A 25,473-nucleotide genomic window follows, 5' to 3' on the forward strand; every position below is an offset into this window, starting at 1 on the left:
ACAACTCTAAATTGCATCCCTTCCTGCCTTATTCCCATTGCAAAAGGCCTGGTTCACGCCTCGGTTCTCACTCACCCAGACTACGGCAACTTCTTCTTCTCCAGCCTTCCTGTCTCTAACTTCTTCTCTCTTCAATCCATTCATCCAACATGTTACAGCTAAAATAGCCTTCTTCTCTCTCTTCTCCACTCCTGCTCCTCTGCCTGACTTATTCTCAGAAAACGGCATATACAAGAAAGCACAACAAAGCAGCCAATCTCTACTGTCACCTGTTTCCCTCCATTCACTCACCCTACCCTTATCTGCTCTCATTATCCATGTTTGTATAACTTTGTAGGCCACAATCCCACAAGTGGCTCTAGACCGGCAGAAAATGCACCTGAATGGAGAACCCAATGACATTCCATGCAGACACAGATGTCCTCCTGAACAGATCCAATTGCAAGGTCGAAGCCTTATACCGCAAGCTGATTGGGGCAAAGCCTGTTTTCATTTGTAAAGCGTCATTCACACCTACCCACTACTTATATATGGGTAGGTAACTTATTTACTTCTTGGGTGTTGTGCAAGGATTGACTGGCGAGTGTTTGCAAAGATGTAAAGTGCTATTTAGGTACAAACAATTATTATGATTATTGTTACCTCAGAGGGGTGTTGTGAGGATCACTTAATGCTAGCAAAGCACTTTGAAGATGAAAAGTGTTACATAGGCACTACTATAAATAATAATTGCTTTACTCATCTTAGTAGCCATAAACAGTTAGGTTGAAAGAACTTAGAATCATAGAATCATAGAATATCAGGGTTGGAAGGGACCTCAGGAGCTCATCTAGTCCAACCTCCTGCTCAAAGCAGGACCAATCCCCAACTAAATCATCCCAGCCAGGGCTTTGTCAAGCCTGACCTTAAAAACCTCTAAGGAAGGAGATTCCACCCCCTCTCTAGGTAACCCATTCCAGTGCTTCACCATCCTCCTAGTGAAAAAGTTTTTCCTAATATCCAAGCTAACCCTCCCCCACTGCAACTTGAGACCACTACTCCTTGTTCTGTCACCTGGTACCACTGAGAACAGTCTAGATCCATCCTCTTTGGAACCCCCTTTCAGGTAGTTGAAAGCAGCTATCAAATCCCCCCTCATTCTTCTCTTCTGCAGACTAAACCAGTGCTTCTCAAAGTCGGGCCGCCGCTTGCCCGGGGAAAGATTCTTGAAGTGAGACCAGCGAGGTCAGTTACACTTTCTGTTCACAGTCAGTTGCCCTTTGGGGTTCTCCTGTAGCACAGGCTGTTATCTTTGGGTTTCCAGCTCTGCAGGGCAGGATTTAAATGAAATTCTTCTTGTTTTGTTTTTTTTAAATCATGAAACTATTTCTATTCATTCCAGGCTTTGTAATCTTTCCCCACTCTTCCCCCATTTTAAAAAACAAAGCTAAATGTTGGGTCTAAAACTCCTTGCCAACCTCCCATTTTAATCAGCCTTGTGGCATATTGGAAAATGGATCATTTGGTTCCATTTCATTATTATGGGGGAGAGTAATCTTACAGACAGGCTTCAAGCACCTAAATACCTGGAGCCACTTTCTAATCTGTAATGCACATGGGTATAAGCAGGCAAGCAATTTTTCATTTCCTTGGGGCAACATTGCTTATGGTGACTGGCAGGGGCTTTCTGAATTTCATAAGGCTTTTTATTAACACACTGCCAGAGATCTATAGCAGCACCTGCTGTGTTAGTGATCAAATTGTGTGCAATGGCATGTCTATCATGGGAAATAATGGGTATGCTGCTGTCAGGGGACAACAGATAGGCCGGTGTGTGAAGAAATTTCAAATTAATGGCTACACCCCTGGTAGTGCATGAGGCTTAACGTGCACCTAAAAACATGTCTAAATTCACATGAACACAGAGATATCGCTGGTGGAAGCCCCTGTGCTCAAGGCAAACAGCTGCTTTTTGCCCCCAAAAGGTCTTGTCGCTCTGATCCTGAGGAGACGCCAAGCAACCTCAACTTCCATAGTCTACTCAGGAGCCATTCAGCACCTTGCAAGATCAGGTCCACAAATCATAATTGCTTTCCATCTGGTGTCTGGTTCTGTGAGAACCTTGACCAGAAAAATAGTCACCAACTGACTTAGAATGGTACATTGTTTGTACACTGTCAACTGATTTTGATCCCGTTCGTCTTTTGTATATTGTTTGTCAGATGAAGAGCCGGGCTAGATCTCTGAGAATCAAGACGAACAAATGAAAATACTCTATCCATAGGTGCTCAGATACCACAATGATAAGCCTGGCATAAATAATATCTAAATATATCTCCAGCTAAGGTGATTTAAATGGCAAAGGACACCCTACAGCCTGGGGATCTATTGGACCCTGGTGCTTTGAAATTGATGAAGCTGGTCACTTCCTTTCTGGTAAACTGATTTAATCAATGGATATTACTAATATTATATTAATAAAGTCACATCAGTAAATTGATGCAATAGCCACCTACCTCCACCCCCAAACTGGGGAGATGTTTAAAAACAGCCAAACTAAAAACAAAAACAAAGTCCTCAAAATTAGGGTTGGCCAGAAAATAAAACTTCCGCTTTGCAAAAAAATGCAAGGTCTTGACACCGATTTCTGTCCTGATGTGGAACAAAACCAAGGCCCCTCCCCTCCACTTTTGACCAGAAATTCCATCCTGGAACTAAGACATCTTCCTGAGTAAACTTTAGTCAAAACTGATACATTTCCACTAATTTTTTTTTTTGACAAATTGGCATTTTCTGACAAATAAACATTTAATTGAAAAGTTCCTGACCAGTTCTACTCAAAACGTAAAGGACAAAAGAAAGAGAGAAGCAGCATTTTTGGATAAGGGGATGGCCCCATCTAGAGTACAAAAAATCTGTTATCTGAACACTATTTTGAAAATGGCGTAGCCGACCAAGGGTTTAAGATGCTTTGCCTGGTAAGTGTGTATCAGCCAGAGTATGTTACATCTATTTTAGAAATCTGTTTTCAAGAGGATTTAATCCTGTGAGGTGCTGAGTGTCTTCTGAGAGGGGCTGGGCACCCTCAACTTTGCGGGATCAAGTGCATTTAGATGTACCTGTACTATATACAGTTTTTTTTTTAGTGTATATGGTGCTCAATATTAGTGCTGTATCAGTTTAATATCTGATACACCCTCTGCCAGGGGGTCTGTATCCTGCAACTGTGTAATAGGTCTTTTCCATCTCTAACTTACATTATAAAAAAGAAAATCCCTCTCCCTCTCTTCTCAAGCACACCAAATAGCCAATCAGAGAGAGTGAAGAGACAGAGTTGAACCGTTGGCACTTGGGAGTTGAACAGGGGACAGAGTGTCTGGTGAGATATTTGATTTTTTCAAGGCCTTGCCCCCGAGCTGCTTGACTGTCTTTGAAAAGCTGCATAATGTTTTCAAGCCACAAGTTGTCAGCCTCTGATGCAGACACGTTGCTATACATAGTGCAGCGCAGAGACACGGTTGGGTGGTATCTTGACTGCAGAGGATCTTTAAAAACATAGACACGTCAGCAAGACAGAAACCACACCTTCTTGTGATCATTTGAAAGGGATTGAAATGGGTAGCAGTACCACAGACAGATACACTCCTCCTGGCAGAATTGTGACTATAACAGCTGTGCTACCAAGAGGGGGAGGAAAGAGGATGATGCAAGGGGGTTGGTATCACGCTCAGCAATCACCAGACTGCGTCCTTTCGTAAGAAGCCAATGAAGCATGCGTAGCCAAGAGAGACAGCACGGATGTATGGATACAGTCACTGAGAGTGGAGAGAACTCTGACTGCAGAGCCAAGAGTGACATAGTGCATAGCATTTTCATCTGCTTGTTAACCCTGCCTCAACAAGAGCCATGTTTTGCTTCTTACTCTCATGAAGTTATTCCAGAAATTACAGGGCACAGTATAACAGTATAACAGTCAGCACTGATATTTAGTCACTTATCTTCAAAGCCCTTTAAAAACAGTAATTAAACCTCACAACAGCCCTGTAAAGTACAAGATTAAGTATCATTAGACACATTTTACATATGGGAAACTGAGGCAGAGAGACTAAGAAACCTACCCAAGATCACAGAGGGTATCAAAGGCAGACCCAGGATTCCAATTAATCAGTTAATATCCTGTCCTCCAAAGCTCTCAAGAGGCTTTGTAAACATTAATAAATTAAGCCTCAAAATGTACCTGTGAGGTTGGCAAGTATTGTTATTCCTGTTTTACAGCTGGTGAAACTGAGGCACGGGTATTAAGTGATTTGACCTGGTTCCCAGATTAACTCTCTGGGAGAGCCAGAAAATAAACACAGGTCTCCTTCTTCTCAGTGGTCAGACCAGTTTACCACACCTCTGTCTCACTAGAACATACCTCCATAATATGTATTCAATTGCCTTTTATATACATTTATTTATGTTTTAAACAAAACTGAAACAATCAGGTGCAACATACCTAACATTTATCTTCTGGAATGCACTTTTAAATGTTCTTAACTTTCTATCTGCTTATCCTAGCTGGCTAGAGACCACTAGTCCTCAGGTGGAGGCATGTATTCATATCAATGGCAGTAGCAATTCTTCAGAAGGATTTTGTACAATCTAACAGATTTCTGGATGTGGTGCCAGATGATTCCTGAGTTGCTCATGCGTCCCTGGCTACTGCATTTCAAACTGAGCTGCTATATCTTGGATGCTATATATAGATGCTTCCCTATAAACCATCATGTCACTTTTGGCCAGTCAAATAGTTTCATTCACGAATGTTTATCTTGCCTTAACTGTCAGCCTCAAGCTGTAAAGATGGAACATTCTGCTGTGACACACTAACAGTGCTCTGGAGAGTGCTGGATTTCTAAATAAATCCTTTCTTTTCTCTCTCTCTCTCTCTAATTGATATGGACTCTATCCTGCTTCCATTTCAGTCAAAGGGAGGTTTGCCACAGACTTTAAGTGGAAAAGGATCAGGCCCTTCAGGGCACAGCTACACAGCAAAAAATACCCCCCCGGCTGCAAGTCTCAGGGCCTGGGTCAACTGATTCAGGCTTGCAGGCGCTCACGCTATGGGGCTAAAAATAGCAGTGTAGACATTCTGGCTTGGGCTGGAGCACAGGCGCTGAAACCTGGCAAGGGGGGGTGGGTCTCTGAGCCCAGGCGCCAGCCCAAGCGGGAACGTCTACACTGCTATTCTTAGCCCTGTAGCACGAGCCTCTCAGTTGACCCGGCTTGTTGCCACGGGGGTTAGGGAGCGGGGGTTTGCAATGTAGACATACCTTCAATGACCCTTATGTAATAAAGGCCATACACTATACCCTTTGAAGTCAATAGGAGTCTTTCCATTGGCTTTAATGGGTGTCAAATCAGGCTCCAAAAGTAGATTCTTGTTTATAACTGGGCCTTTGTGCAAAAAACCACTCACAAGACAGCTCTCTTAGGTAAAGGACACTCTCGATGGGAACTAGGAGGGACAGTGGGTCGGTCCATTGTTTGCTACCAAATATTTCAGGTCCAGTCAGGTAGAGTTCACCTGCTGTACTGCTTGGGGTACCAGCTACCTGCTAACATCCAATTGGTTTATTCGTCTCTGGGGTAATACTGCGCACCATTCAGAAATGAGTTTGGGAGTTTCTTTGTAGACTAGACAGACCCAGTGCCATCACACATAGTCAGGCACAATTCTGACAATGTGGAATTTCAGAAACAAGGGACAGGTTCCCCAAAAGAGGTAGAGGATACAGGAAGGAGAGACAGAGAGAAAGTTGAAGGCTGTAAGAAAAGGAACTGAGAGTGGAGAGTCAGAGAGGGGGGCTTTATGGGAGAATTAAAGGCTGGGGGACAAAAAAGACATGACGTTGGAAGCAGCGTAGGAGTTCTGGGGTGCTGCTTTCTCCCTGTTTTGTAACTGGCTTGCTATTTGGCTTTGAACCAGTCTCATTGTTAATTGGATCCTGAGTGATGGATCTGGCCACCTGGCATTCTGTCTGGCTCTTAGCTGATGGATCAACTCATTTGGCAGGCTAAGTGGGGAACTGGCCACCTGGCTAATAAATGGGCTATGGAATATTTGACTAGCTGACTGTCAACCTGATAAGACATTTCTTTATTGTTGATACTGACAGCAGACACTCTCTTTTGCTCTCACTCAGCTGTCTCACCCTAGCCTGTGTTCCTAAGAAAACACCCCAGACCAACCCCTCCCCTCCTTACTTTCCTCTGTCTGTCTGCCACACGGATAAAGGCAGATTCTTTCCTTAATTGCTAAATGAGACTGACATCAGCTTCTCTCCCTTCTCTTCCCATTTCCTTAGCTTCTTCCAAGCTCCCTTCCCCCCTCATCTCCCCTCCTGCCTCTAACCCAGGGGTAGGCAACCTATGGCACGCGTGCCAAAGGCGGCACGCAAGCTGATTTTCAGTGGCACTCACACTGCCCGGGTCCTGGCCACCGGCCCGGGGGGCTCTGCATTTTAATTTAATTTTAAATGAAGCTTCTTAAACATTTTTAAAACTTTATTTATTTTACATACAACAATAGTTTAGTTATATATTATAGACTTATAGAAAGAGACCTTCTAAAAACGTTAAAATGTATTACTGGCAAGCGAAACCTTAAATGAGAGTGAATAAATGAAGACTCGGCACCCCACTTCTGAAAGGTTGCCGACCCCTGCTCTAACCTAAGGTCCTCAGCATTCCAGATGACTATTTATTTCACTTGGAGTGGTTGATAGCAGTTCATGAATGCTGTAGCAGCAGCTCAGTGAACATTTCTTGTGACTCTAAGGGGCTTGATTCTGTCCTCAGGCCTGTATAATCAGAAATAACTCCATCAAAGCCAGAGGAGTTAGAACAGTATGAAACTGGTGTAAGTGAAATCAGATTCAGGCCCAGAGAGCATCTGCCTCCACTGCCTTGTTACCTGGTGTCATGCCCTCACCTGTGAAATGGGAGTGCTAAATGGTGCATTCTGATTCGGTAGCATTTTACATTCATTTTGCACAGATGTAAAGGACTCCACAAGGTTCAATGCAGTGGAGAATCAGACTCAAAGCATGCAAGCACGGGTCAGTCAGACCTCAGCAGTATATTGCCAACCCAACCTAGGTGACCCGGAGTCATGAGATTGGCTGAAAAATCCTGAGTTTTCTTTTAATTAATAAAATAAATAATAAATAAATAATAAATGTAGAGGGTTTTTGTTTATCTTCATTTTTTTGAGGAGTTAGACTACATCAAATAGCGAGAGACTCGCAATATCAGAAGAGTTGGCCACGCTGCTTCTGGGTTCTATTCCCAACTCTGCCATTGACTCACTTTATGTTTTGGTACAAGTCACTTAAAATCTCCTCTTCTGTAAATGGGAATAATAATACTTTAATACGTCACAAGGAATGTTGTAAGAATCCGTGAATTAAAGTTTATAAAGGCTTTGGGATCCTTGGATGGAACACACTAGACAAGTCCTGAGTACAATGATAATTCTTATATTCTAGGAAATGCTTGGTATTCTACCAGTGAGTGACATAGGCAAATGCAATGTTCTCCACCTCATCTCCTAAGCCAGATGTCATTTCCAACAAATAACCAGCAATTATTATGTGGCTGAAAGCCATGGGTCAGAGTCAGTCCAGGTTTGCTGTGACTTTCACAACGGTAAACTCAGGCAAAGGGTTTTCCCTAAGGGAAAAGTTTACTATGGAGGATGAGGTTGCACTGACAGAAAACTGCTGCAACCTTCCTTCTGCAAGGTCGGTGGGGGCATCTCATAGCAAACAGATATAGCCCCAAAAGTGGACAGCCCCGGCTGGGAAGAGGGCACGGCAAGGGCAGCCACAGGATGCTATGATTCAGCACATCCCATCAGCCACTAGTAGGGCTTGTATGAATCCAGAGCCAGAAACCAAAGTTACTCTCCTCGGTAGAAAACTCTGAGGAATGGCAACAACAGCAACACCACCTATCTTCTAGTGTAAATCGGGAGGATTAACTGGCAAAGAGAGGCATAAGTTACACCTCCCAGTCTGGTGATTCTGTCATGGAGGTCTTCTCCACGGTGCACAGCAAGATGTGGAGCCCACCTGTCTCCATGCCTCTCTGAACAGCCTACTGCCAGGTTGGAATCTATTTAGGGGCTTCCAGGGCCTGAGCCAAAGCTAACTGAATTCAGTGCTAGCGCCCAAATCAGGCCCTTCATGAGTATATTAGGACCCCCCAGCACTAACTATAACTCACATAAAAACAATACAGGAACCCCAGTCATTACAGCTTATTTTTCTATCTATCATGCTTAATTAGGTATTCTCACATCTGTTATAACACAGCACAGTGAACAACTTAAATAATGAATGATGGACAGCTCTCTATTCACCATCCCTTATTTTTTTAAATAGAGACCTAACATCCCATTTTTTTTAATTGCTCAAAGGTAATTATTAAAATATTTTTTCCAAATAATTCAACTCTGACTGAATAATGTAAAGATAAATCCTAGAATTATGATTCCGTATGAAATATGTTTATTCTGCGTCTACTAACTCAGTGACTCTAGAAACAGTTCAAAGGTCATTTATTATGATGATCATTTATTACCTAATATCATTTATCAGGTTTCCTTAACTGATGGAATATACATCATTTGCTATAGCAGAAAAAAGGAAATTTTCCTTAATCTGGTTAATTGATCCAAAAGATTTGCCCTTATGATGCTACGCAGAAGATTTCTCATAGTATCAAAGGCAGGAAATCTGAAATAATTTCTCACAACAGGAGATGCATATATTGATTGGGGAGTGAGATGAGAAAGAAAGAGGGAAGGTTAATATTGAAGTAACTGCCACAAAACATGGACCTGTATTCTCATTTGCACTAAGCCTCTTTACACCACTGTAACAGGGCCTTGAAGTGAGTGTAAGTAAAGTACACCCATTACAACACCAGAGCGGTGTGAAGTGGTTTTCGAGTAAATGAGAATCAGGCTCGAATGGACTAGATCCTCAACAGGTGTAAATCAGCATAGCTCCATTGAAGTCAACAGAGCTATGCCATTGTAGTTCATCTGAGGATCTGGCCCACATATTTGCACTGGAAAGAATTAACTTGTTTCTGGAATATTTAACTTGCACTGTAAGTTTCCCACCATGCATTGCAGTTTAGATTTTTTTTTTTAATCCTTTACACTGCAAATTATTTTTTTCCAATTACAAGTGTGTTATGATGAGGTTTTGTGGTATTTTAAATTTTGCCTAGTAATATAATTAATAGCTAATATCAAGTTTTTATGTTCATTAATGGGGTTTGGAAAATCATGTACTTTGTTAATTGCAATCTTTGTACAAAAATTAAATTGCTGATTGAAATATATAGGGTCAAATTCATCTCTGGGGTAACTTCATTAATATTAACCAGAGATTAATTTGTTTCTTATAGCTTCTTGTCCCATTGAAGGCAATGGAAGACTTTCCACTGACTATTCAATGGAAAATGTACAAAGCAGTGCAGAGAAACTGTTTTTTCTAGGGAGCCAGATTCTCAGCTGGTATAAAATGGCATATCTCAGTTGAAATCAAACGAGTGAGGGTTTTTGCTCTAGATATGGAGTGTTTTTGTCTTTTGATTTTACAAAAGATAAAACTACTAAAAAGAAGCATATTGCACATCTAAGTAATTCATCTCAAATAACGATAGCACCTGGGAAATTTTCATTGAGGGCTAGCTTAGCAACTAAAACGTTATTAGCTTTAAAATGTGTATTGAAAAATAGCATTTTGGCTTAGCAGATGTGGTTAATCTTGAGAGGGTTTCTTTTCATATAAAAAAGAAATTACAAAATTTGGTCCAGTTTTCTGGATATTTATAAAATAATAGAATCATAGTGCTGCAAAGGACTTTGAGAGGTCAATCAGTCTATCCCCTTGCACTAAGGCAGCACCACGTATACCTCCTGGACCATCCCTGAGGGGTGTTTGTCTAACCTGTTCTTAAAAACCTCCAGTGACAGGGATTCCATAATTCCCTTGGTAACCTATTCTAGTACTTAACTATCCTTATGGTTAGAATGTTTTTCCTAATATCTAACCTAAATCTCCCTTGCTGCAGATTAAGCTGATTACTTCTCATACTACCTTCAGCAGACATGGAGAACAATTGATCACCATCCTCTTTATAACAGACCTATCACGTCAACATATTTGAAGACTGTCATCAGTCTGTTATGACCAGTTCAGTTCATGGATATTCTCTCTGTGTGTGTGAGTAAATTTATTGTTACTTAATTTTATATACGTATGTATATTAATATAGTTTATTGAAAGCATATAAGAAAGAAAGAAAGAAAGAAAGAAAGAAAGAAAGAAAGAAAGAAAGAAAGAAAGAAAGAAAGAAAGAAAGACTTTAGTTCCATTGCTGATTTGTCATTTTAAATATCCCTTTTACGCTTTTGTCATAGGCACAGTATCCAAGTTACGGATAGCACAGCAGAGGTGAAAAACAAATGCCTTTACTCACCCATAACATACCTAAGTTCAAGTTAGATTTCACAAGAAGACATTTAAATAAAGTGCTATCACCTTTTTACAAAGTACAGTGGCTGTGTGAGCTTCCAAGTCCCTATGCTTCCCTGGAATTAGCCTACTTATCCTTTGTAGCTTTTTTGTCACTTATCTTAATACAGCCATAATTATGGAAAGACTCTTTTTCTAGTTTGAAGGTAGGAGAAACTATTTTAAGTAGCCATATTAAATTAGTAAAGCTCGGGTGCCTTCCCAGTTAAAAATGTCCTTATTTCAGTCAAATGTATGCTTTTCTTTGATGTACTCTTGAGAAGGTATCAGGAATCACTTCTTGCCATTGAGAGATCATGTACTGGCAGCTTCTATGCCTACCTTTGAGCAATGTCTCTCTACTATGCAAACCTGTACCAGAAAAAATGCTGTCATACACGCTTTACATGATTTCTTAGAAGCGACCAAGAGACTTTCTCACCTCTGTTTTTTCTGTTCTTGATGATTTTCCTGCTGAAGAAATGCAAAGCTTAAATATCATCCTATCAGGCCAAATTAATGCCCTCTGTAACTCCACTAAAGTCAAAAAGTTATACCAGCATTGAATTTCGTTGATTATGGGCCAGATCCTGAGCCTCCTCTGGCATCACAAAAGAACTATAAAACCACATAGGATTGCCTTTGCCTATGAGAATTCACAGCATACAGCAGCCGTAGTCCCTATGCTTCAGCAATCCCCAGCTTTTGAAATGGCCCCTTCGAAGCTATGATCAGTTGGTCATAATTAGGACCAGCTCTGATGTTGCTCTAACTTTGTTGGGGACTGGCCCAATCCTCAGCCAGCTCTGGCGTTCGAGATGCATAGAGCGCCATCCCCTGGTCTTGCACTTAATGCAGTTTGGACAGACTGGAAGATCTAGGCCTTGACATTTAATGGGTGAGCAGAATGAATACAACTTACAAGCTCATCACAACATGCACCTTGCAGAGTTCGCTACAAATGTTCCCTTCATAGGTGAGGGAATCAAGGATCTATAGATGAGTCAGGAATCTAAGCCACACAGATCTCAAGGATCTGATAGAAATGGATGTTCTAGCCATATAGATGAGCCCCCTTCCTATCTGGCAGCAGGATTCCCCCACTGGACACTCTAGCCACACCTGTATGGTAAATCCCATGCCACAAGGCTGGTTTGGGGGCTTTACAGTCTTGTTTGACTTTAATTTGCTCTCTTTTATGCCTCACAGCTGATGGGAGCACACAATTTTTTTTTTTTAAAGCCAGTGATTTTATTTAATTCTCTCTTTCAGGTGCCAAAATGTCAAGCTACAGCTATCTACTGCTCTCCTGTGCTCTGTGACTGTATCTCCCAGAGACTGAACTGCTAAGCTACTAGGTAACAGCTCACTGGCCCAGAGATCCTTCCAGTGCTTTCAGCTGGCTCAGCTCCTTTTGCGAGGAGAGTGCTTTCTATTTTTCTGACTGGTGATGCATCCCCTCACATTATTTTTTAATCTTCAACTGGTAAAGGGCTGCTGAACACGTGCAAGGCTCATTTCCAAGCATGACATTTAGCACTACGAGTGGTTTATTTCCTCCATCCTACATGTCAGTGGGATTCTTGTTGCTTTTATCTAACAGGATTTAAAGGTTCACTGTCGTGGACTATGATGGCAGCAACTGTGGGGCAAAGAGGGGGGACTGAAACTCTCAATCAACATTTAGGACTATTTCAGTAGCGTGCATAGGCGCCAACTCTGTGGGTGCTCCGGGGCTAGAGCACCCATGGGGAAAAATTAGTGGGTGCTCTAGCCCCGGAGCACCCACCGGCAGCCAAGCTCCCCTCACCCCCCGCCCCACCTCCTCCTCCTCCGCCTACCTCCCAAGCATTTCCCGCCCAGCTGCCGCCAAACAGCTGTTTGGCAGCGTTAGCATGCTCGGGGGGGGGGAGGAGCGGGAACGTGGCGCGCTCAGGGGAGGAGGCAGGGAAGAGGCGGGGCCAGGGCGGGGATTTGGGGAAGGGTTGGAATGGGGGCAGGGAAGGGATGAGAAGAGGCGGGGCGGGGTGGGGCCTCATGGAAGGGGTGGAGTGGGGGTGTGGCTGGGAGCGGGGGGGGGGAGGTTGAGCACCCACGGGAAAGAGGGGAAGTCAGAGCCTATGGTAGCGTGTACAGACTATTATCTGATGTAGCTGCTGCTAGTACTGACCATGAGAGGTGCTGAGCACTTGCAATTTCCATTAGCTTCAGTGAGAGCTCTGGCCGCTCAGCATCTTACAGGATCAGACCCAATATTGCCCCCTCTGCTCTTCATTATTGTGTCTCTTCACAGCCCTGCTCAGTAGTGGCTTCTTGTCTCTGGTGTTCTCTGGCAGTCACGGAGCCAGGAGCATGCACACACAAAGCTGCAGATCACTTTAACAGTTTGTTTTCATTTAACTCACCTAGTGGTACAAGAATAGATCTATACACTATAATAGATACAGTATGTGTAAGTAATGACTGATAATGCTATCAAGGTCTTTTCCTAGAATATAGGGATTAAAGCACCTCATTAAGTGTACAGGATTCTGCCTAGCATAATGTAGTACTACTTCAGGACAACTATTTAAGATAGCCAGAAAACATTATGCTCTGTGAGAACTAGGATGATCCCTGAATGTCCTCTTCTTCACTGACCTCACACTTGGTAAAGCAACTCCCATCCTTTCATGTATTTATATCTGCTTCTGTATTTTCACTTAATGCATCCGATGAAGTGGGTTCTAGCCCATGAAAGCTTATGCCCAAATAAATTTGTTAGTCTCTAAGGTGCCACAAGGACTCCTCGTTGCTTTTGTTGATACAGCCTAACACGGCTACCACTCTGAAACCATTCAGATTTTTGTCATCCCTTTAGACTAGTGCTTAGACATTACAGCAGCGGACACCATAGAAAAATCTAAAATAGATTATATTTGATTTCTGAGTACCAAACAAATCACAGAGGAGACAAACATAATTAATTGGGGCACAGAAGGACTAACTCATAGGGAAAAATTCCATGAAACCTTGAAAAAAGGTGATCTGTATCACATACCTAAGGGGGCACATGTAAGGATCTAGTAGGTAACATACTCTAATGGACTGAGTGGGGCTTTCAGTTAGAAACTCCTGAGTATCAGGCAGGGAGGTTTTTTTCTTGATAATTTGTTTGCGGGCATCTAAGACTTCAAATCTGGTGTCCAACAAGAAAAAATGGTCCTCCCAGTTTTGAGGGTGTGGTGTCATTCTCTCAAATGAAAATCTTGTTAGTCTTACTCTAGATGAATGGCTCAAAACTATGAGAGGTGGTTGTTATGGAAAAATGAATGCAGCAATTACGTACCCAGCAAAATAGACAGAGGACAAAGAGATACTTAGACATTCGCTTACCATTTATTCAATGCTCAAAGTACATTTGCCTGCAAAAAATCCAGCTCATCCGTCCAATTTTTTTGACTATTAACATTTGATAGACATGCCTGGTTTGTTAAGTATGTGTAATCAGAGAATTCACTCAATGTAATAAAACCACTAGAAACGACATGTCAGGGGTAGTTTAAAGATGCTCACTCTGTATTATAGTAACACCCTATTAAATAGAGAGATCTGATTGTATTATAATATACTGTTTCTCTAAACACAAGCTCACTGTTGTAATTATTATTGTATTGTCTGTGATTTTACGTAGCTAGGATTTGTACACCTGCTAAAACTTTCTAAATAAAGACAGTTTTAAAAAAAAAGAAATCTTGCTGTTGCTTGGATTGTCTAGAGGCATTTCTCAGCATTTGGACTATTACATTAGGATTTCTCACTTAGATCCCAATCCTAGTAACGTGAAAGTCAATGGCAAAACTGACATAAATTGTCTTCCGTGGTACAGGGTTGGGCTGTTTGAAAGTCAAATTATTTCTCACAAATGGCAAGCCAAGATTGTAAGGGAAAAACAGATTTCACTTTTATAGTTGTTGGGTTTTTCTTAACTCATCTAGATAGATCCTAGCAGCACTCTCTGGCCTGTCTGACTTCTTGTCTGAATCACTGTAGGGCAGATGGCCAACGGCAATTATGTACATTCATGCTTCAGAGACAAGCTCTCAGGATGGGATTTAAGAGATGTGTAAGTCTGGTGCTGGACAGAGCCGACTGTGAACCTCTTACAGCCGCAAGTAGGTATGTGCCTAGCTTCCCGCACAAGTTGCTCCCCACTTGTGCTACTACTCATGCTGGTCATAATTAAATTTCTTACTAGGTGCCTTATTGTCAAACTAGTTTCCCCTAGAGGTGTTTCTTGCACTTCTTCTGTCAATTAGTCACTTCTCACAAACACAATAACATCATTAAAGCAGAGTTTCCAACTCTATCCAAAATGGAAGATATATCTTTCAAAGTTGTGCTGCACATCATCTGGTTTGATGAGTTCTCTACATTCCCCTACTCAATGTCACAAATCGGTAAAATAATTGAATCGTATATCCAGAATCCTAAGCAATATCTATATTGGGAGAAATGACTTTGCAACTGAAGAGATGATACATACTCTTCATATTTACATAATTCTCATTCTCTGACTTTGTCAGGCTCTACCTCTTTGGTTGTTTTTGGTTTTTCCAAACACCTCCTTAAAATAGAAAACGAATTCTTAAAACAAAGAAAGAAAAGTGCAGCTCAACAAATACATTTTAGAAGTGTACTCTATATTGGATGCCTTCAATCAATACATATGACATCAATAAATCCTATACTTTGTAACCCATCAGAAAGCTCAGGAAAGATTTTGTATTGTCTTGTGCTGTAAAATGTCAAAAATGATCTAATTTAATATAGCTTTCACAGAGCCTGTTTAATGAAAAAGCTGCCATACGAGATAAAGAAGTGACTACAGATAACATGAGGAAGCCTGAAAATGGGGACAGAGAAAATTCTCCAAGCCAAATGTATCCCACCGGGATTCTATCGAGGAACCCAAGAGTAGTTGATTCCCATTTCTGAAGAATTATTAAACCTGCCTCTCAATCAGACATTTCTAAATAAGAACTCTCTTTATGTATTAGAACAATTTCCAACCACGGGTCTGAATATGCTTTTACAAACAGTAGTGAATTAGGCCTAATCACAACACCCCTCTGTAATTTTTATAATTTTAGTGTCAAATATTGTCCCTAGTTATAGCTGTGCATCACCACTGGACAGACCACACGGATGATCAGTGTTAAGAATGAGGTTAGAATTCTGGTGTTCATAGTGTTCATTCTGCTGCTGAGACCACCGCACCGTGTCTCTCTCAATTCATTCAATAATGTATTGAACACAAATATATTGAAACTATCTGAGACAGTCTCACTATTACCCACTTAATAATATCTTTAATACTTATAAACTGAAACTATGTAATAAGCATTCTAACTACTGCCTACCACTGATTGTAGCTATACCAGAGTACAGAGGATACAATATAGAACCAAGGAGAATTTCATCCTTAGAATCAATCCAAAGGGTTCTTTTATCAGGGCCAAAAATTTTGCATATTTCAATGTGTCTCTTTATAATTATATATATTGAGATAGTAAGGTTATTGATTGTGGTAAATCATGCATTTAGGACTTGATGCTGAGAAAGCATTTGAGCCAGTAGAACGTGTATTCGTGTTGAAGTCCTACTATAAAAAAAATTGAAGCAGAGACCAATTAGTTAATGGCTCTGTCTACCACAGTTGAAGTCAATGGGAGTTTTGTCACTGATTTCTAAAAGAACTTTTCAACACTTTGTTAATTTCTATGGTGCTGTCTATCAAAGCATGGAAACAAACTTGCTTTTATAAACATGAACTAAAAATTTAAGCTTTTTTACAGGTGAGGAAAGTGAGGTACAAAGAGGTTAAAAGGCTTGCCCAAAGTAACACAGTCATTAGCAGATCAAAGCATAGAAGCATAGAACTGGAAGGGACGTCATCTAGTCCAGTCCCCCTACACTCAAGGCAGGACTAAGTATTATCTAGACCATCCCTGACAGGTGTTTGTCCAACCTGCTCTTAAAAATCCCCAATGATGGAGATTCCACAACCTGCCTAGGCAATTTATTCCAGTGTTTAACCACTGTGACAGTTAGGAAGTTTTTCCTAATGTCCAACCTAAACCGCCCTTGCTGCAATTTAAGCTCATTGCTTCTTGTCTTATCCTCAGAGGTTAAGAAGAACATTTTTTTCTGCCTCCTCCTTGTAACAACCTTTTATGTACTTGAAAACTGTTACCATGTCCCCTCTCAGTCTTCTCTTCTCCAAACTAAACAAACCCAATTTTTTCAACCTTCCCTCATAGGTCATGTTTTCTAGACCTTTCTTCATTTTTGTTGATCTTCTCTGGACTTTCTTCAATTTGTCCACATCTTTCCTGAAATGTGGAGCCCAGAACTGGACACAAGACTCCAGTTGAGGCCTAACCAGCACGGAGTAGAGCGGAAGAATTAATTCTCATGCCTTGCTTACAATACTCCTGCTAATACATCCCAGAATGATGTTTGCTTTTTTTGCAACAGCGTTACACTGTTAGCTCATATTTAGCTTGTGATCCACTATGACCCCCAGATCCCTTTCCGCAGTAGTCCTTCCTAGGCAGTCATTTCCCATTTTGTATATGTGCAAGGATTGTTCCTTCCTAAGTGGAGTACTTTGCATTTGTTCTTATTGAATTTCATCCTATTTGCTTCAGACCATTTCTCCAGTTTGTCCAGATCATTTTGAATTTTAATCCTATCCTCCAAAGGAACCTCATGGAACCACGATCACATTTATCACACTAGTTCACATTTTAATTGCTAGACAATACTCCCAAACCTGACTATCTGATCCTGCATTCCTGTTCTCTGGTGGTATTCAACAGGGCTGCTCCCTTTTCCTAATGTTATTTATTTGAGTAACAGACATTTTGGTTTGAACTAGAAGGAATTAGAATGAGCTTATTTTATTGCCACGATCATTTATAATCTCTGCCCTTGAACTATTGAATCCATGAGGTACAGTGGCTTTTGCCACCTCTGTAAATATAAAAGTAAAACTAGAAAGTCTAGTAAAATCATTTCACTCACTAGAGAAGGTCTAAAGTGCCTTTTCTATCCATTTAAAGTGCTAGACCATAAAGAAACATATCAGGGGAGTCAACTACTCTCTTTCTTCACAATACCACTCAAGTTATGAGCCCATTTTCAGTACAGTCTCAGATGATTTATGTAGCTAGGAAAACAATCCTTTATCTAGATTCTCACATTCAAAAGAATGTATCAGAAAGACTTCTTTGTTTGTTTTTTCTCCCCCAATTTGCTCTTCTATAAGACTTTTTTTATATGTTAAATCTAATGCTGGGAAAAATGTATCTGGAGGATGAGAGAATTACAATAAACATAAGCCAATAATTCCCCCAGTTGCCTTAGGAGAAACATTTCTGTAATAGACTTTAAGATTTTTTATCTCTATTTCTGTCTCTCCCAGGCAGCCAACTTAGTTTCCTCCATAGCCTTGTATTTGTAATAAGCCCCCATTCCCATTGCTGTTATCATTCTGACGGCAAATTACTGAGACCAGCGATTTTCTCTTCCCACTGGACTTTTTACTCCATAGATTTTCTGCAAAAACAATGGCTTAAAGCACTCAGATTTTTTTCTTCCTTTACAACTTTCAATTCATTTGATTAAAAAGGGCCAACAATGACGGCTGGGTCTCAGAGAGGCCCTCCTTCAGCACATGTTTTTGGCAATGTTATATTAATTAGAACTGTACTCCAGAGATTCAAACCCGAGTGAAAAAGGCTACCTAAGCTTACTACTGTTTGTCCATTGGATACACTACAAAGAATGGCCAAATTCCACCAAAGCATGTAATTTGTAGGTGGTATGATATTCAAATAGCAGCATAGCTAATTAACATTTTAATTTTCAGGAAACTTCATTTTAAGGCGGTGCCAAATGTATAATTTCATTAGGGTGTGTGTGTGTGTGTATTTGTGCAAGGGTTGTGCTTGGTATGTCCTATGTTTGTGAATCATAACATATTGTGAATCACCTAGCTCTTGGCAGACAAGACAGCAACCTTCACTATTCTCATAGATACTACATCTTGATTAGAAGGAAAAATAGCCTAATCTGAACCATTTTTTTAAAAGTTGACAAGCACAGTCTATAGAAGAGAAGTGAACACTTACTGCATATTTTCAACAACTGCTAGTCAGGCCCATAACACTCATATCAGAAGTAGAAGAGAACTATACAAATTTTTAGGGGACTATATTCAGGGGTATTCAGATCTGTAAAACTTTAGTTCAGGTCCATTTCTTTTGAAAAGTACCCAAAATCTTTTTTAAAGTGATAAATCAACATGATATTTACAATACTGTTTTTCAAGAAAATAGTTTAAAAAATGCTATCCTTTATTTTCTACAAAATTTTGCAGATACTTAATATTTTAATTGACTATCAATCTTTTACAATAGGAGTGGGTGCATTTGCTAAATAACAATAGATTACATTCAAGGTCAGGAAAAGGGCATTCATTTTCTCTTCATTCTCAGGCAATAAATATTTGTATTTGAGAAAATTAGGAGATAAGAAAGGTTAGAAATTGCCACTCAGGTGGGCTACTCACCAGGCTACATGAAGATCTTAGTATCTGCAAGATGAATTTCCTGTTACATTACTAATGACTTCAGCTGCAAAGATCACCTTTCTCTGGGGTAAGAAGCAATTCAGTCTTTATGCCAGCTAAGCCCTGTGCTGCTTCTGAGAAGAGTAAGAAAGACAGTTATGTCAAAGATATATATAGCAATTTTGAAAAGTTGATTATTGTCTACAGATCTACTATACTGCAACAGTGGATTTAGTTTAAACTTTATGCAACATTGTTCCATAAATAAAATTTCTTTCTACATAAACAAGATATCCTTGCCCGTTTTACTAGCAACACTTCAGATTATTGAATTGTATTTATTTATTTTTCAGTTTTCTCATTTCACTCAGCTAGAGCATTGGAACTAAGTTAATCAGTTTCACTCCCAGTCAATTTATCTTTCTGGTTCTCCTGCACCAGCATTATGTTGTTCTCTCTGGGTTCACAACACCCAGGGAATGACTGGAAGATTGTAATCTCTTCAGGGCAGGGACCATGTCTACCTCTGTGTTAGTAGAGTGTCTAGCATAGCAGTCCCCGGCTTTAAAACATGATTGCTAATAGCCAGGTCCTGGCAACCCTGCAATAACAAATCAGTGCGTATGCTGAAAGTCTATTGGAGGAAAGAAAATTTCAGTTTGACAGCAGATTTCAGATTCCTAAGGCCCATGAACAATAAAATAAAAGATAATAAAAATTATGAAAAGTAACATGACAACAACTCTTAATATCAGAATGAATGCAATGTGTTGGAATTGAAAAGCAAATATTTTTTAAACTGAAATTAGCCTTTTCTGAATAATAATTACATAAAACAGAAGCATTTGCATTTAATTTCACCTGCATTGTTTTATTATTTCTAGGAAAGGAACCCACTGAAATTAATTTACAAGGGACTCTGGATGGCGGCCGCAGCAGCAATGCACACACATTATGAGTTACCATATTTAGCAGTGCGAGTTAAAGAATGAAAAAATATGCAACACATCCGCTGTATTTTTAATGATGTCTTATACTCATTCAACAAAAAGATATATTCAACAGAAAAATGTATCTGTCTCCTTTTAAACCTGGACCTATTAAAGGGAAAACCACTGTGACCAAAGGTAAACAGTAGAATATGAAAAGGATCTGGAAAAAAAGAAAGGACGGGGGCGGGTGTGAAACAACCCAGAAGGTACTTCAATCCAAATCTGGGATAACTATGGATTAAGAATGCTGTGATATTAGCCTGATATTACTACTACCTCACGCTAACGTGCTTAGAATTATTTGCCTCCAAAACTTTTTCCTCCCATACTAGTAAATGTTACACTACCTTCTTTCTTATGACAAACAATTAATGATGCATCACTGTTTATAACAATCTGGCCAACCTGCTGTGGTTCACCTCTTTCTGACTAAAATGATTTATAATTCATGTGCTTGTTAAATGTGTACATTTGACTGAAAAAAATGTCACTGAAATACAAGGAAGACATGTACTTCCTTGTTTTCTAACTTTTATTCAGAAAGTTCAGATTACGTTGAACTTCACTTGTCATGCGATCAGAGATATAACGCTAGGATTACAGAATTATCTATCCAGACATTGGGTGTCTGATTTTTAAACAAGCTAGCTCCACAACTGAGTGATTTTATTATGTAAATCAGGTACCTGTGCCCACAAACGACCTTAATTAGCCATTTGAGGCTAAGATTACCTAATTTACATATACATCCATAGTATTTGCATGCCCAAATTACCAGCATAATTGCACATAGATTTTACAAGTAGAACTGAATGCCTAACTAGTTTAAAAACCAGGATATGTGTGTGCATGTATGTGGTTTTACTGTAGTTTTTATTAACAGAGCTTTGCATGTCACTGATAGTGTTAACTTTATTTTATAAAACTAAAAAGTGTGAAGGCAGTAGGAATAATTTTGGAAATATGCAATGGAAGATTTTCATTTTTACTTATGTATTGGAATTACAGACTGTATATTGCACCTATCAAACACTGCAGTCTCCTCACAAACACATGCAGTTATCTCTCTATACTGGGATTTGTTACAGCAATGCTTTAAAATGGGAACCAGTGCCTTAATGTATGGAAATAAATGAATGTGCAGGTAAATCTGAAATCTACTTTTTTCTGTTGGAGGATATTGGCAGGTATGCTATTGCAGGGAATGGTTAAATATAAGATACATTGTTTTTGTCCCTATGATAGTTTTTTGATTGGTCTGGTAGTCCACTGAAAAATATTTTACCTACTAAACTGATCTAGTCGTCCCAAATGTCAGTTGAAAGTTCATGATATGGTATTTGCTTCTTGCAACTAAGTTGAGCACCACCAATTTTCTCAGCAAAGCCAGAGATGGCAGCAAAATTGTATGGCTGAAACATACTGAACTTGATTTTACTGAGGCTATTGCTCTGAGGTAAGTACATGGGCTCTTAAATTAGGAAGCAGAAAGGTACAACAACATACACAAATTATATAAATCTGGATACTAACATGTACTATAATGTAACATGCAAAATAAGCACAACTGACACAAGTATACCCCATCATAGGTCACACCCACAGCTAATAGAAATGTTAAATGAAATTTTAATTCATGTTAGATCTTCTATGTCCCCACCTTTCCCCTCATTTTTTGACAAGTTTATGTTTTGGCCTAAAATTCATTGACAGTGCTCTTTTAAGCATAATTGAAAGAGAACTTCCACCAGCAACTTATTTAAATAGTATATATCATCTCATGTTGGGATTTTAGTTCCTTATAAGAACTGTAGATAGATGTCTGAATGTACTAAGTGAATTTCTTAATGTATGGAAATAAATGTCCACAGTTTATACTAAACATGAAAAGCTTTGACAAGGACACTATGTTTGCTTCCAGATCTCACGGTGTCACCAATAAATAAATACATACATACTTCCAACATTTGTAGGAATGACATTCCACAGTACTGGTGCCAAAGGAGGTTGAACTTTGCAATGTAGCAGAAAAGAGCTTACCATAACACCAAAGTACAAAGGAGACAGGAGATGAATGGTGACTCACCATATGAGCCAGATTTACAGATGCTAGATAAAGTTGTACTTCAAAGGTGTACTTCAAAGTTTATATAAAGTCCTTTGCTAGTGCAAGAACAATAAAATAGGACTGATAAGCTAATGAAACACTATTTGTACCTGGACCTTTGTCCTTTGGCTTTAAAGACAATTTGCAGATTCTGAATCACCATGTGATTAAAAAAAAAAAAAATAACCAGAAGATCCTAGCCACAAAATGCAAGCTGTTCAATCAAGGCAAAGAAAGAAAGAAATACACTCTTGTTTGCATGAGCCATTTATGACATAGCAAGGGCTCACTAGCCTTGGCTATAACCACTGTGGAATAGAGGGCTATGAAATATTTGTACCAAAATGCAAAACATCTTGAAAGTACTGTGATTGTGCATTCTTTATGAACTTGAAAATGAGCTCACTTCGGTCAAAAATTCCACTAGGCTGAGTGAAGACTGCACAAGACTGGGTCCATTTGCAGGTCCTCAATGTTGGAACTCATTCCCCTTCTTAGTTTGCTAGAATCTGGATTTGCCAATCCTCTGTGGTGCTACAAAGCTCACTGAGTACTGTGGCTTAGCAACAGGACCATCATCCATCTTTTCCATTTCATTTTTCATGCTTTTTAATTATGGCCAACAATTTTTACCCTATAACATCTCTTCATCAATAGGTGGGACATAATGGTTTTGTTGTAAAGCGATGCTCTTGTTTTCAGGAAGGCCACTCTTGGTATCTTTAAAATATTCATAAATGTTATCTTTTGGAAAGCCTCTGTCTCTCTAACTGCTACATTGTGTCCTGCTTGAAAGCATATATTAGTCCCTGCTACTGGTGCCCCTTACAGGACGAGACTCAGCAGCGGAACAGAGAATGGCAAATGTATGCCTCCTCTGGCTGATGCACCGCAGAAATGGGCGTTGGCATGAGACAGAAATGTCACCCCACCCACTGTGGTGTATTCATCTTGGTATGGTGAAATAATACAGAGACGTCAGAGAGTCTGCTCAGAGATGCCTACATTGACCTGGTCTATGGGATTAATACTCACCTAGCTCTAGATAGGGAATAAATTCTTGTAACACAAATATTGTCATAACTAGCTGTCCATGTACAGACACAGGGAAAATTAAGGTCTAGCAATGTCTCACCATTCAATTTAATGAGTCAATGGGCATGTCTACCTGTGTCATTACCTCTGTCACCAACATATATCACATAAAATGACATCTTCTCACTCACCAGTAATTAGTGGCTTCTCTTGTGGTTTAAATCAGGGCTTACTCTTCGAGCTATGCAAAATGTCCCATTTAACTGTTTTTTCCCCATAGAATTTAATGTAAAAGGTTCTTGCAGTGTGTTTTGCAGGAATTCACAACCCTTGGAATTTATCTTCAAAGCCACAACTGTTACACCACTTACACATGGGTGTACTCCCTGTGGAAACAATTTAACCCAAAACCAGTGACAACATTCCTTCAGAGTCAGTCTCAGTCTGGCAGCTGTTACCTCACGATATGAGCTAGACCACTTGTTGTTCAAGGCTTGTTATGTTGCCTCTGCCTCTCAAGATAGAAATTATGCCACTCTGGCCATCCAAGTTGACTCCTGCCAAGTAGCAGCACAGGCCACTTGCACAAAGGTGTGGAGGAACGCCTCACAGGTCAACTTCACCAACCCAGGATCAGGCCTACCTGAGCTATCCTCTCAAGGACCAGCAAGACTCCCTGGAGCCCACTTTTCAAGGTACTTCAGGAACCGCTTTTATTGCTGGCATTGGGCCTCCAGCTGATTTTGTTCACCCAGGAGAAGTACGGGGGTCAGCTACTGTTGTGTCACCAACAGGCAAGCAATCTCCTCCATCCGGTTTCTTCATAGTAAAAAAAGCAAGAGAGGGTTCCATCAGATAAACCTTGCCAGCTAACACTTCTGTTTCTATAGCTGTTTCTATAGCTGCTTTTGTTTTCTCTTTTGCTACCTCAATTTCCTTTCAGTTCCAGGGGCCAAGTGCCTGCCCGCATTCTCCACCACGTAGATTACAATAGATTATATATATAGATTACAATTTAGATTTACAATAAAATCGAAGGGAATACATAGATTAACTATCTATAATCTACGTATTTCCTTCGATTTTATTGTAAATCTAAAGCTAGATCTTCAACCACAAATTATTTTGCTGCAATAATTTAAAAATATATAAAAATACACCTACAATGTAACAGATAAGGCTATGCATGTCTGGAAAGGTATAAAATACAATGAGGAAGAGATCATTCTGAAGCATGGCTGTGTAATCTGTAAACATTTACTTTAGGAATAGTATGAAGACAAATTACAACAGAGGGGCCCTAGTCACAACATTTGGATCTTGATACCAACTCAGAATTTGAGGGTATTCTAATCTGAGATCATGTTTTTGCCCATTATTAAAATACATTTTAGGGACCAAATGAAAGGTTTTAATCTATTCCAAAATTAGGTAGTGTTTTGATTTGGGAGTTTGTTTCAGACCAAGATTAAATAATGAAAATTACAAGGAAGGTAAAGCTGAGTAGTTTAGTTTCACATTATTTACAGAGAAGTGTGATTTATTATTAGAACACATGACTGGAAGTCAGGACACGTCCAACTCTGCTGCCTACTTTTACTTTGGAAAAGTCACAATCTTTCTGTGTCTCAGATTCCCCATCTGTAAAGTGGGGATAACAATATCTATCTCATAAGGGTTTCAAGAGGCTTAATCCATGTTTGTGAAGTGCCTTGAGATTCTTAGATAAAAGTGTAAAATATTATTGGATGTGTACCTCAAACAATATTTGATATAGAGTTATTATTCTCAAAAATTCCAAACCAGGTTCACCATTTTAATTCAAATATTCTTTCCAAACAAAACTATATATATATATATATATATATATGCTTTTGATTTACAGCATTAGTTCTAATCCTAAATTTCAATCTCTCTTTCTTCAAAGTGCCTGAACACAGGTTGCAATTAATGTAATGGGCAGATCCAATTTAACAATGAGATCAAGTGATGGCCATAGCAAATACGATACTGTCACTGGAAAAACCCCTCCATTTTGTTGGCGACATTCTGAAGTTCAGCCCAAAGAGACTTGTTTGATCTTTAAAACACTGTCAGAAAAAGTCTTTATGGTTTGTAAAATGGAACTAACTTTGTACTCTATAGCCATCTGTGCCTCATGGCAGT

Source organism: Emys orbicularis, chromosome 17 (assembly GCF_028017835.1).
Source record: "Emys orbicularis isolate rEmyOrb1 chromosome 17, rEmyOrb1.hap1, whole genome shotgun sequence".
In the NCBI taxonomy this organism is placed as follows: Eukaryota; Metazoa; Chordata; order Testudines; family Emydidae; genus Emys; species Emys orbicularis.